This window comes from Macaca thibetana, chromosome 7 (genome assembly GCF_024542745.1).
Source record: "Macaca thibetana thibetana isolate TM-01 chromosome 7, ASM2454274v1, whole genome shotgun sequence".
NCBI lineage: Eukaryota > Metazoa > Chordata > Mammalia > Primates > Cercopithecidae > Macaca > Macaca thibetana.
Window position 1 is genome coordinate 112,855,551 of NC_065584.1, and position 13,010 is coordinate 112,868,560.

The following is a 13,010-nucleotide window of genomic DNA, read 5'->3' on the forward strand; positions in this document are numbered from 1 at the left end:
CTGTTGTTGGGAGATCATAGTCGCCTCTCTACCAATGAATAAAAGCTTTTGCCTTTTTGAATTTTTGAGCTACCGTTTTGGCTAAGCAAATGATTTGTGGTTATCTGGGATTCTATTTGGTGATATGAAGTGTTTTAAGCCTTTAACATTCGCAAACTTTGAAAAATAAAATTATAAACTAAGAATTTTTATTTTAACTCATTAGTCTTTTAAGTATTAGGTCCCCTGAAGTCCAAAAGAGACATATTTAGTTTATTTGGCATATTAACCTACAGAAAACATTGTGAAATACAAAATTATGTTTAACTTTCTTTGGGTTATATTTATATAAATATGTTATTAGGATGTATTCCAAATTTATATGGTTCCTATAATTCTAATATGTCTTTGTACATGTTATCAGTAATAATTATGTTTATTATGTTAAATTGTTATGTTCCACAGAAATGGCCGGATTTCTTTGTCGATTGTGTCTTTAACAATGGCCTCGTTGGACACAGTGGCTCAGGCCTGTAATGTCCTCACTGGGCATGGTGGCTCATGCTTGTAATACGACAACTGTAGGTGGCTAAGAGGAAGGATTGCTTGAGCTCAGCTATTTGAGATCAGCGTGAGCAAGATAGTGAGACCTTATCTCTACAAAAACATGAAAAAATTAGCTGTATGTGGTAGCACTTGCCTGTGGTCCCAGCTCCTCTGGAGGATGAAGAAAGAGGATTGCTTGATCCCAGGAAGGTGAGGCTACAGTGAGCCATAATTGTGCCATTGCACTCCAGCCCGGGTGGCTTGAGACCCTGTCTCAAAAAAATCAAAGTAAAATTAATAAAACAGTGGCTGTCCTGAGATAATTGTCATCCACAGATTACTGTGTTTTTTTTTTCTTAAAATATTCAAAAGGTGTTTGCTCTTTGAAATGTTCTCTTGAATACAGGTTTCTCATAACTAAAGACTGGGGCATTGAAATAGGAAAAAAACAAAACAAACTTCCAGGACTCTCATAGATAGCTGTATGTTTATGAGGACTGCTGGCTCAAGGTCAGACAAAGTTAACTTCATGGACTGAACTAATAGAAGACCAAAATAATCCTTTTATGACTTGTTGCTTGAAAAGTTGCTGAGCCTTTTTGTCATTTTTCAGAGTCAAGACAACATTTTTCTTTTCAGCTATTTACAGCTTCTCATGATTGAGTAAAGTATATTCCTGTGAGCAAAAGTTGAAAGATATTTCATATTCTCTACTTGATTTCTCCAAAATTTGAAAACTACTTATGAGGATTCCATACCAAGGAGATATAGTTATTTACCTAAGTACAGTAAGAATCTGATTTCTTTTGTTAACAGAACACAATTGGAGGCACAGATTATTTTACCAAAGATACGGTTATTTTACCAGTGGAATGGCTTACTTTCAAATACAAACAGACAGGCTTGAGGAATTAAAGTTGACCAACAGAGATGATAAAAGCCCCTTGAAGAAACTGGCCTCATAACTATCTACACAGGCCTTGTACAGGGTTCCTGACCTGTGGTAAGTAAAAACTGTCACATTCTGACAGGCCTATGATTCCCAAGTTATCTTGCGAGCTGAAGAAGAGAAAAATTCAGCCAATGTGTATGAGTATTTGCAGGCACAGATACATCCCTTCAAGACTTTAAAAAAGTCCAATCTGAGGTTCTTTAGGGAACAAAGTTGCAGTAAACCCAGTTTAGAAAGAGCTAATATGGGAAATAATTATTCTGGCTGAACTTTACACAAATAATCAGGCTAACTATAATAATACCAAAACTTATTTTGCAAATAAATGTGTCTTACTATGGTATGTCTTAAATAAAAATGAAAACTAGGGAGCGAAACGTTATATTTCAGAAAAATACTATAGCACACTTGTTGTTAGATTCTAGTCTTCTCCATTGTTTTTGAGTTTTTTATTATTTTCTGCACTTTGGAATGAATTCTGAAATCTCTTAGAGCTAAAGTACTCAAACTAATACAACCACATTTTTTTTCCACTTTTCTGACCTGGACTCAATGAAATGGCTACGACTTTCTTCCGGAGGCCCTTCATGCTGAAGCTTATCCCTGGAGATACAGATGAAAAATACGTGAGATTGTCATCGCTATCCTCCTTTGCAACTTAAAAATGCTTTGAATCTAACATCTGGATACGTTGTACCCAACATTAACCTTTGTTATTATTTTCTATTTCCCTACAAATGCCTGTTGTTAAAAATATTTTTTGCCTTAATCACATAAGGGAGCCTCCTTCATTTGCAGTGACACCTCCTGGAATGAAACACAGCTAGGATATATTCGGAGAACTAGGAAACTAACTAAAAAGATATGAGATGGTATATTTAAATTTGCTCTTTCCTGTTTATCCCAATTTGTCTTTCTAACAACCTCTGACCCAAATCTCTCTTGACTGTTGACCCCATGTCTGATTGGTTCTTAGGGCTATTCACTCTAATCCCTCAGGGATTTAGACAAGTTACATAAGGACTTCTGAAACTAGGACTTCCACTCCTTATATTAGGACCCATTATCCTAGAGTTTGCTGTTCACTTAAGTGCTGTACTAAAACAGTGGATGACAGTACTAACATCTTTGTCATGCAAGCCTAGGAACCCCAACCAGGCATCTGCGAATACATGCAGACAGCTACAAAGCAGTTTCATTCCATTTACTCTGGGGCCAAACCCTATCTCAAGTATACCCCTTGTCAGCAGAAAGAAGTTAGAATGGCCTTTGGCCGCTTCCCAACTCTGTACCTCAACCTTAAGAATAAGATGCAATGAAATTCAGAAGGGGAAATTGACATCCCGTTTGCAAAAACAGTAATTGAGAAAATTACGACAGGGAGAGACATACGACCTAAGTGACTTCATCTTGCATTCACGTCCAAGCAGCCCTTGTTTATTCCTGGGCAAAAACAAAACCCACTTTGGAAGAAATTTACTTTGTGGCTTAATTTTGAAACAAAGATAATAACAGCTCCTCCCTGAAACAAAACCCCTCATTGTTTGGGGACCACAATCACCTTTGTAAAACTAACAAATTAACCACCGTATTAGAAAGCACGGCTCGGGAGTCATACAATCAGAGGCCACAAGATTAATTAACTCCCCAATGGCTCCTATACATAACATTACTATTGTAAAACCTAAGGTTGGTGTTTGAGGTATTTCTCATAACTTGCATTCTGACAGATCAGCAGGTGCCACCCAAACCAGTAAACTGGCTCATCTGGATATGTGGCCCCCACCCAGGAGGTGAGTCAGCAAAGAAGATGGCTTTGACTTTCTAGGAGTTCATCCCTGACCCAACCAATCAGCATGTCCCTTTCTCTAACCCCCTGCCCACAAAACTATCTATAAAAACACTAGTTTCTGAGTATTTGGAGAAGCAGGTTAGAGTAATATGAAAACTCTGCTCTCTCTTTTAGCTGGCTCTACATGTATAAAATTTTCTCTATAGTAATTCCCTTATCTTGGTAAAGTGGCTCTATCTGGGCAGCAGCCAACATGAACCCAGTGGGCATTAACAACCCAACTGCCGAGTTTTGTATCAAGAAAACTTGTTTTGATTTCATGGGTCGACAGAGGAGACTTTAGATTTTAGAACTTTCTGTTGGTGCTGGAACAATTTAAGCCTTGGAACTATAGGAATGAAATAAAATTTTGTGACAGGGTGTGATTTTTAGAGAGTCAGAAGTGCAGTGCTAGGGTTGGAATATTGCTTCCTTTCCAAATTTATGCTGACATTTCATCCCTAACATGGCAGTGTTGAATTATGAGGCCTTTAAAAGGTGATTGGATCATGAAGAGTCTGACCCCATAAGTGAATTAATCCCTTCATGAATCAATACATTCATATTTAAAGATTAATAGTCTATTATGAGAGAAGAGTGGCTTGTAAGAAGGGAGACATGATCTTGCATGTCAGCAAGCGCTACTCCATTGCCATATGATACCCTGTAGACTTCAGAACTCTTCAGAGAGTCCCAACCAGCAACAGGATCTCTCCACATACAACCTGTCACCCTTGGACTTTTCAGTCTCCATAACTGTATGAAATAATGTGTGTTCTTTATCAACTACCCAGTTTCAGGTATTCTGTTATCAGTAACAGAAAATGGACTAAAACAAAGTCTTAGTATTACTATTCCCTGTTATTAAGTTCAATGGATTATTACAACCATTCCAGACAAGAATACAACCGCTCCAGATGTTTCAGGAATGAAGGTTTGCATCACCCTGCCAGATAAAGACCCAGGACCAGCAAAGGGGATTGCTGAAGACAAAGAGAATACACAATGGGTAGCAGTAGAAGGGAGTTATAAATACCAGACAGGGCCGGGCACAGTGGCTCACGCCTGTAATTCCAGCACTTTGGGAGGCTGAGGCAGGTGGATCACGAGGTCAGGAGATTAAGACCAACCTGGGAAACACGGTGAAACCCCATCTCTACTAAAAATACAAAAAATTAGCTGGGCGTGGTGGCGGGTGCCTGTAGTCCCAGCTACTCAGTGAGGCAGAAGAATGGTATGAACCAGGGAGGCGGAGCTTGCAGTGAGCCGAGATCATGTCACTGCACTCCAGCCCAGGAGACAGAGTGAGATTCTGTGTCAAAAAATAAAAAATTTAAAAAAAAATGATAAAATAAATACATGCATACATACCAGACAGGACCAGGTGACCAGTTACAGAAACAAGGATTAAAATTGTCACTAGTATTTCCTATCTACTTTGTTCAGAATATATTTGCATGTTATATATGAATATATTAGGCAAATAACATTGTTTTTATTTCTCTCTTCTTCTTTTATCACAAAACACAAGAATGTGTTAACTTGATACTAACAGTTAAGTGTTAGCAATTTAACATACTTGTATTGAAGTTATGGGGTATCAGGAGAAGAGTAAACATCACCCACAAACTTCCACTGCTCTTAAGACAAATAGTATAGTGTGTTTTGGTTGCACACAGGATGGTTGCAGCATGTTAGGTAGAAGTATTGCCTTGTTATTGTCTGTATCTAAAGATTAGTTATGGCTTAAGGTGATACATATAGGTGCCAACTAGAAAGGTGCTGGACTTGTCATGGTTAATTTAAGGTGCTGACTGGATTAAAGAATACCTAGACAATTGGTAAATCATACTTCTAGGTGTGTCTGCCAGGGTGTTTCCAGAGGAGGTTGGTATGAGTCAGGGAATTTAGAGGGAAAAATCCACCCTCAATGAGGGAAGGCAGCATACAATCTCCTTGGGGACCAAATAGAACCAAAAACGAAAAAATTATAAAAGTTTTCCTGTGTCTCTCCAGGAGAAAGTATACTCCTTTTCCTGCCCTTGGAAAATACAACTCCATGATCTATGACCTTGAAACTCCAGAACTTATACCAGTAAATGCCCTGGATTCTCAGGCCATTGGTCCCAAACTGAGAATTACACCAAGAGCTTCCCTGGTTCTGAAGATTTCAGCTTTGGACTGAGCCATCACGCTACAGCATCCAAGGTCCTTAAACTCGCAGATGGCTGTCTTGGGAATTCTCCGTCTCTACAATGTTACACGAGTAAATCCCCAAACAAAATGCCAATCATCTAACTATTGTCTATCTATCAACTCTCCATCTACGTTTCTATCTACCTACCTACCTACCTATCTACCTCCCTGTAGTTCTGTCTCGCTGGAAAAAAAACCTGACAAATACACCCATAAAGACTTCAGACAAATGGGGCAATAGCATGTCTTTCTCTAGTTCCTCCTGAACCACCCCTGCTGCTTATGAGTGTGTGGCCTGGAGAGCTCTTCTGTTTTCATTGGTACTTCAAGGAATGCTGGCCTCTTCTTACTGGGATTGATTAGTAATAAATTACTAACGCCATTATACACATTGTGTTGAGTTGCCTCCTCTGTATTTCACTTGACGAATACACATGGACATCACTTTTCTCCCACTGAGCACTCTCCTAAGGGTGGTTACCTTGGTAGAAATAAACTAGATACAGGTCAGACAGGAGCCACAGGGTGTCTTACAGTATAAACAAGTACTCTCTGAGAAAGATACCCGGATGTAAGCTGGACAGTTAGGTTTTAGGCCATCGATCAGGATAACTAAGCATTCCATGAAAGGCACAGCCAGTACCAAACCCTGAGTCGTACTGGGCAAGGCTATAGGTTATAGCCACCATCCAGAGAGGCCTTAACAGGAAACAGAAGTAAAAATAAAATACATGCTCTGTGATAATTTTAAAACTATAGTTCCAGGAATCCTTGAGAGGGAAAGTAAAAATGGCAAAGCATTACTTGAAAGTTTGCACTGGAGTCATAGTTCTCCAAAGATAAAGAAAAATCTCAGGCCTGGTGCAGTGGCTCATCACGCCTGTAATCCCAGCACTTTGGGAGGCCGAGGCGGGTGGACCATGAGGTCAGGAGATCGAGACCATCCTGGCTAACACGGTGAAACCCCGTTTCTACCAAACCCAAAAAAATTAGCCAGGCTGGTGGCAGGCACCTGTAGTCCCAGCTACTCGGGAGGCTGAGGCAGGAGAATGGCATCAACCTGGGAGGTGGAGCTTGCAGTGAGTTGAGATCGCGCCACTGCACTCCAGCCTGGGTGACAGAGTGAGACTCCAACTCAAAACAAACAAACAAACAAACAAACAAACAAAAACTCTATCTCGAGGATTTGAGCCCTAATAATAGAAATATAAACAGTGATCTCTGTAACTTATTTATGTATTAATTTAATTTATTTATTTAATGGGGTTTCACTATGTTGCCCAGGCTGGAGTGCATGGTTATTCACTGGCACAATCATAGCACACTACACAGCCTCCGACTCCTGGTATCACATGATCATCCTACCAAACCTCCCTAGTAGCTGGGACTGACCAGAGGGGTGTGCCACACTCTTGCACAGATACAATTTTTAAATCAAGAAAGTTGCATTTCTTTTTCTTCTTTCCCATAGTCATTCTAATCATGTGAAGAATGATCATACAAATCATTTTATGATTAGTAACTGAAGATGTAGATGCATTATAGTTTCCATACAATCTTTTATGCCGTCCACTTGTTACTTGGATCAACTTTAGTTTTGGATACTTGAGAAGAAGAATGGGCTTTAGTGTTCCCTGAAGAATAGAGTGAGTAAAATAGAAACTCATCTCACTTATATTTTATAATGTTATTGCATTTGTACTATGAGTTGTAGGTTCCCTGAAGGCTTAATTAACAGGAAGACCTGATCTCAAATATATGAGCCATGTCTACACTTCTATTTATTTAGAAGTAATTTTAGATCTATAGAGAGTTGTTAAAATCCTACAAAATGTGGATATACCCTTCAATTTCCTGCAACGTTAATATCATACACATAACCATAGACTATCTGTGAGAATTCACAGACTAACAAAGGCGCAAAACTATTAACTAAAGTACTGACTGTCTTCATATTTTACCAGGTTTTCCACTAATGCCATTTTTCCTTTTTTTGGATCTAATCAAGGATAACATACTATGTTTACCATCAAGTATATTATTGTTTATTGCAGCATAGCCAATTACCACATAGCTTAGTGGCTCAAAAGCACACATAAATTACTCACAGTTTCTCTGAATCAGGAATCTAGATGTAGATGATTGCCAAGACTGAGGTCTCACCTGAAGGATCAGCTGGGGAGGAATCATCTTCGAAGTTCATGTGACTGACCAGGTTGAGAAGATTACAGTGATGAATTATTCCAAACCTTTAAAATATCAACAGCAATTTTTTACTAACTGTTCTCCAAAAAAATTAAATAACAGAGAAGAGATCAGTGTGCAGTATGTCCTATAAGGCAGCTTCTTCTGAGGTTATAACCAGACAAAGACAATGCAAAAAACGAAAACTATAAACTAATATGCTTTATGGATACCTAGGCAATAATTCTGAAGGAAATAGTTTCAATGCAAATCAGGATCGTAAAACAGAATTAAACACTAATTTATTTATTTATTTATTTACTCAGGATCATAAGTTTAGTAAAACATATAAAAAGAATTAGTGTAATAACTATATTAATAAAATGACAAAATTTTCATTATCACATCTAAAAATATGGAATAAGCACTTTCCAATTCAAAAACCCACTCACAGTAAAAACACTAAACACATTTTGCATAAAGGGAATGTTCTTCCCTAAAACAGGCACCTATGAAAAATTCACATGACAACACATGGTACCAAGTAGGTCTCAGTAATATTCCCAAACTTATAAACACAAAAGGTTACCTATTACCACTAATTCAACTAAACATTATGCTTGAGGACATAATTTATAATAGTAGGATAGAAAAATAAATATAAGACTTTCAAATTGAAAGGGAAGAAGTCAAACAATCTATTGGCCACTGACATAACCTAATATATAGAAAATCCTAAAAAATCCACTAAAATAACGTTGAAACAAAAACAAAATTCAGTATTCATGATCAATGTAATAAATTGCATTCTTATACAATACAAACTAATCAAAAAATGAAACTCAAAATAATTTCATTTAACACGGCTTCAAAAAGGAAAAAAACATAAGAACTACAAGATATATATACTGAAAATTACAAATAATAATGAAGTATTAAAGAAATCCTAAATAAATGAATAGAAGAATTAGTGTAATGTGCCATATAAACTAGATTTTCATTGATCAGAAAGCTATTAAGTATTAACCATGATGCTTATACTTTCTAAATGCATCTTCAGATTCAATACGAGCCCTACTAAAATTCTAACTATTTTTTTTTCATTTTTAGCAGTTCTTGGACCACTGATTCTAAAACACACAGAAAAATGCAACTGATCCAGAACAGCCTAAAGAATGTTAAATATTTTCTACAAAAACTCAAATGATGTTCATAGAAAGTCTCCCCATAGGGAAATGGGGCATAATTTCCTACTTTCTATGTATGCGCTGGGTATAGTGATGTTTTTTTCCAAAAGGTACAACATGAAAAGAGGAATAATATTAATTTTACAGAGAAGAAAACTGAGCTAAACTGCCTCATCCATGTGATCAAATAACATTAACCATGATAAAGCAGCTGGACACAGTGGCTCACACCTGTAATCCCAGCACTTTGGGAGCCTGAGGTGAGAGGATCGCTTGGGGCCAGGGCTTAGAGACCAGCCTGGGCAATGTCTTGAGATTCTGCCTCTATCAAAGTAAAAGTAAAATGAAATCACCCAGATGTGGTGGCACATGTCTAGAGTCCCATCTACTCTAGAGGCTGAGGTGGAGGATCATTCAAGCCTAAGAGTTCGAGGCTGCAGTGAGCTTTGTTCACGCCACTGCCCTCCAACCTGAGCAACAGAATGAGACCCATCTCAAAAAAAAGTGATAGAGCATGTTGATACTATGTACTCTTGTCACAGTATCATGAGAATAAAACCTTCCCTCTGTGGTTTTCCTCTGCTAAATCCACACCAGCCATCCAGTCATTAGGAAAACACCAGAGACATCCCAAAGGAGGGATTTCAATGACATCAGAAATAGGAAAAATCTGAGAAACTGGCACAAGATACCTAAATGTGATGTGGTGTCCTGGGCGGAATCCTGGAACAGAATATGGACGTTACGTGAAAATAGAACATCTGATCAATCGTGAATGTTGGTGAATGATAATGTATAATATTGGTTCACCAACTGCAACAAGTGTTTCAAATGAATGTAAGAATTTATAAAAGGGAAATTATGTGTTGAGTATATATAAACTCTCAGTATGTACTTCCAACTATTCTGTAAATTCAAAAGTATTGTAAAAAAGATTTTAAAAAACAAATAAATAGCCCGGGCGCTGTGGCTCATCCCTACACTTTGGGAGCCCGAGGCGGGTGGATCACAAGGTCAAGATCATCCTGGCCAACATGGGGAACCCCGTCTCTACTAAAAATACAAACATTAGCCTGGTGTGGTGGCGGCGCCTGTAGTCCCAGCTCCTCGGGAGGCTGAGGCAGGAGAATCCCTTGAACCCGGGAGGCGGAGCTTGCAGTGAGCCGAGATTGTGCCACTGCACTCCAGCTTGGCAACAGTGGGAGATTCCGTCTCAAAAAAAATAAACCCAAAAAACCAAAAAAACAAAACAAGCAAACAAAACAAATAAATAAAACATATATATTTTTAAAATTATACTATTGAGCTTACTAAGCAGAACACTGTCGATCTTGTAGTGTCCCAGGTGCTCACTTCCCTATTCCTACCCTTTTTGTTACCCTGGTGAACATTACTATTATTTTTAATTTTCCTTTTTCCATTTGCAAACTTTTCTTTCTTAGTTTTGGTCTCTAAATCTGTATTTGTAAATAATGTCCTGTTCGCTGTTTCTTGTCTTCACAAATAGACAATTACATATCTCTATCTATATGGCTCAGTAAAATCATGAGAAACATTCAGAGAAATCCAGATTCTGATACATTTTACAAATTATGTGACCTGTTTTCTCACAAAGGCCAAGGTCAGCAAAGTAAGTGAGGACTGAGAACCTGTCCCACACTAAGTAAGACCTGATGTTGGCAGGTGAGCGCTGAGATGGTGCGCAATGATCCTCACAGCTTGGTGTACATAACCCAATATTCTAATCCTTTCCTTTTGACTTTGGGGAGAAACTGAGACTTGCTTTGATACATCAGAAGACTACAACGTGATAGGACGTCACTTGAATAATCATGTTACCTAAGATTATGATACCTGTCTTGCCGCAAGCTCTCTCCCATGGTGGCTTTGATGACACATTCTGCCATGGGAGAGAAGCCAACATAGGAAATAACTGAATGCAGCCTCTGGCCACAGACAGCAAAAAACTGAGGCTCCCGTTCCAGTATCCTGCCCTAGAGGTTGCAATGTATATTTACAACTAATCTAAGCTCCTTTCATATAAAATTATACTGCTTCAGAAGTAGTGTAACCATCTTACAATAGTTCTAACTGTTTCTTCCTTTTTCCTGTATTTTTCCTTTTGTCCCTCTTTTCCTGTCTTTCATTTTACTTATAGGTGTGTATATATCTTATACTTACAAAATATAATTAAATAAATTGCTTTTTTTTTTTTTTGAAACAGAGTCTTGCTCTGTAACCGAGACTGGGGTGCAGTGGTGCACTCTCAGCTCACTGCAACCTCTGCCTACCGTATTCAAGCAATTTTCCTGCCTCAGCCTCCTGAGTAGCTGGGATTACAGATGTGTGTCACAACGTCCAGCTAAATTTTGTATTTTTTTTAGTAGAGATGGGGTTTCACCATGTTGGCAAGGCTGGCCTCGAACTCCTGACCTCAGGTGATCCACCCACCTGGGCCTCCCAAACTGCTGTGATTACAAGAAGCCTGAACCACTGTGCCCAGCCTTGCTACTATTTTTTTGAAAGGCACCTGTCTGCTATTAAATATAATTATTTTAAATAAGCTGTTATATGTAAGATCAATTAAGAATATGAAAATTAAAAGCTTTTCTTATCTTGAGTAACCAATAAAAAAGTATAAAAAAAGTCTGAGATGCTAAGAAAGAATATTGAATTATATGAAATGCCGAATAAAAACCACAAAAAAAGGAAAATGAATGGAAGACAAAATTGGAAACAGGGGCAGAGCAAAAATGAGAAGATAGTAACAAACATGGTGAATATTCATCCAACTGTATCAATAATCACTTTCAAAAAGTGTCAAAACCGAATTCAAAACAATCATAATCAGAATATCAAGATATATGTGAGTTAATTTATGAATTAATGTCAATATTGCTTTCATTTGTACATGAATAAAACGTAAATTTAAAACTCTAGACGAACTTTTTCAGTAAGTGTAAATAAGTCTACTATGTGTATAAGAGTTTAGATAGAGATATTATTATTTGAGATCCTGCTTAAGTTTTTGATTCATTGACATGCTGTAGATGTCCCCAACAAGACTACTACAGACATTACATATTCACCAATCTGACCTTCCCTTTAGTGATACAAAGGCCGGCTCGCTTGTCCATTTTTCTCTGTGAGTCTGGTGCATGTTGTTCCTTACTCAGCTTCACACTGACAACTACATCCATATAGGCGGTGGTACAGTAATGATGGAGTAACTGCAGGAAGAATGAAACAAAATGTTGTGGTAAAACTTATGGGGATTGGACATGGCTTACCACATCTAAAAATGGATGATTTATCTGGAAGGATGGATTGCAAGACAGTGCACATCAAACAATGAAGGACAGTGACATCTGAGAGAGGCAAAACAATGAGGGTTTACTGTTGCCTCAGGTTACTGCTTAGGGAGAGTTTCCAGGCTGTGGTGTGACACGGACTCTGGAAGACAGTGGGAGTTGAGAATATGGAACTGACTGGAGAAAGAGGTGGCTGAATTTCACGAGGCGGGAGCACTCAGGCCAACACCCATGCAGGCTGGACTGTGGTGCCATCATTACTCCACTCAGACATGGTTCACAGGAGTACTGGAGCAGTACAGAAACAAAAAGCAAAGATACAAAGAAAAGCAATTGAAATGAATTCTTTAATAAAGAATAATTCACCTTTATGCTTTCATCTCATTTATGACACAAAAACACAAAGTTTTCCATGACTCAGTGATCCTGCATCAAGCCCAAGGATGAAGGATATTTTTAGAAATAAAGTAAATGGTGTGTCAGGTAGATTTAGTGACCCTGTGTGGACACCAACCTGCCTTTCCTACGTTATCCTGCTAGTTGTGGCTAGTTAAATCACTACATTATGAAATAATTAAAGTACAATTTTCTACTCATAAGAGAACATTTCTCCCCAAAAGGGGAAGCCAATAAACGTTTCTTCCTCCACTGATTTTCCTTAAAAAAAAATCTCCAGTTTCCTTTGCACTTTAAAACTATTTTTTTCTCTGTTCGTCACTCCATGAATGCCACAGGCTGTGTAGTTTGCATGAAGTATAGGGTAGCTCTTTAGACACAGTGAGGTTGTGTTAAATTGTAACCCAGTATAGCATTCTCCTAAAAAT

General features: G+C 38.1%; 1 long non-coding RNA gene across 1 annotated transcript in view; it reads left to right on the top strand.

Moving 5' to 3' along the window:
- The window catches only part of LOC126958886 (uncharacterized), a 65,604-nt gene extending 53,048 nt beyond the window's left edge, over nt 1-12,556 (top strand). The window contains exon 2 of the long non-coding RNA XR_007727396.1: nt 12,253-12,556. This is a non-coding gene — a long non-coding RNA (uncharacterized LOC126958886). The remainder of the gene's footprint in view (nt 1-12,252) is intronic.
- The last annotated feature ends 454 nt before the right edge of the window (nt 12,557-13,010 follow it).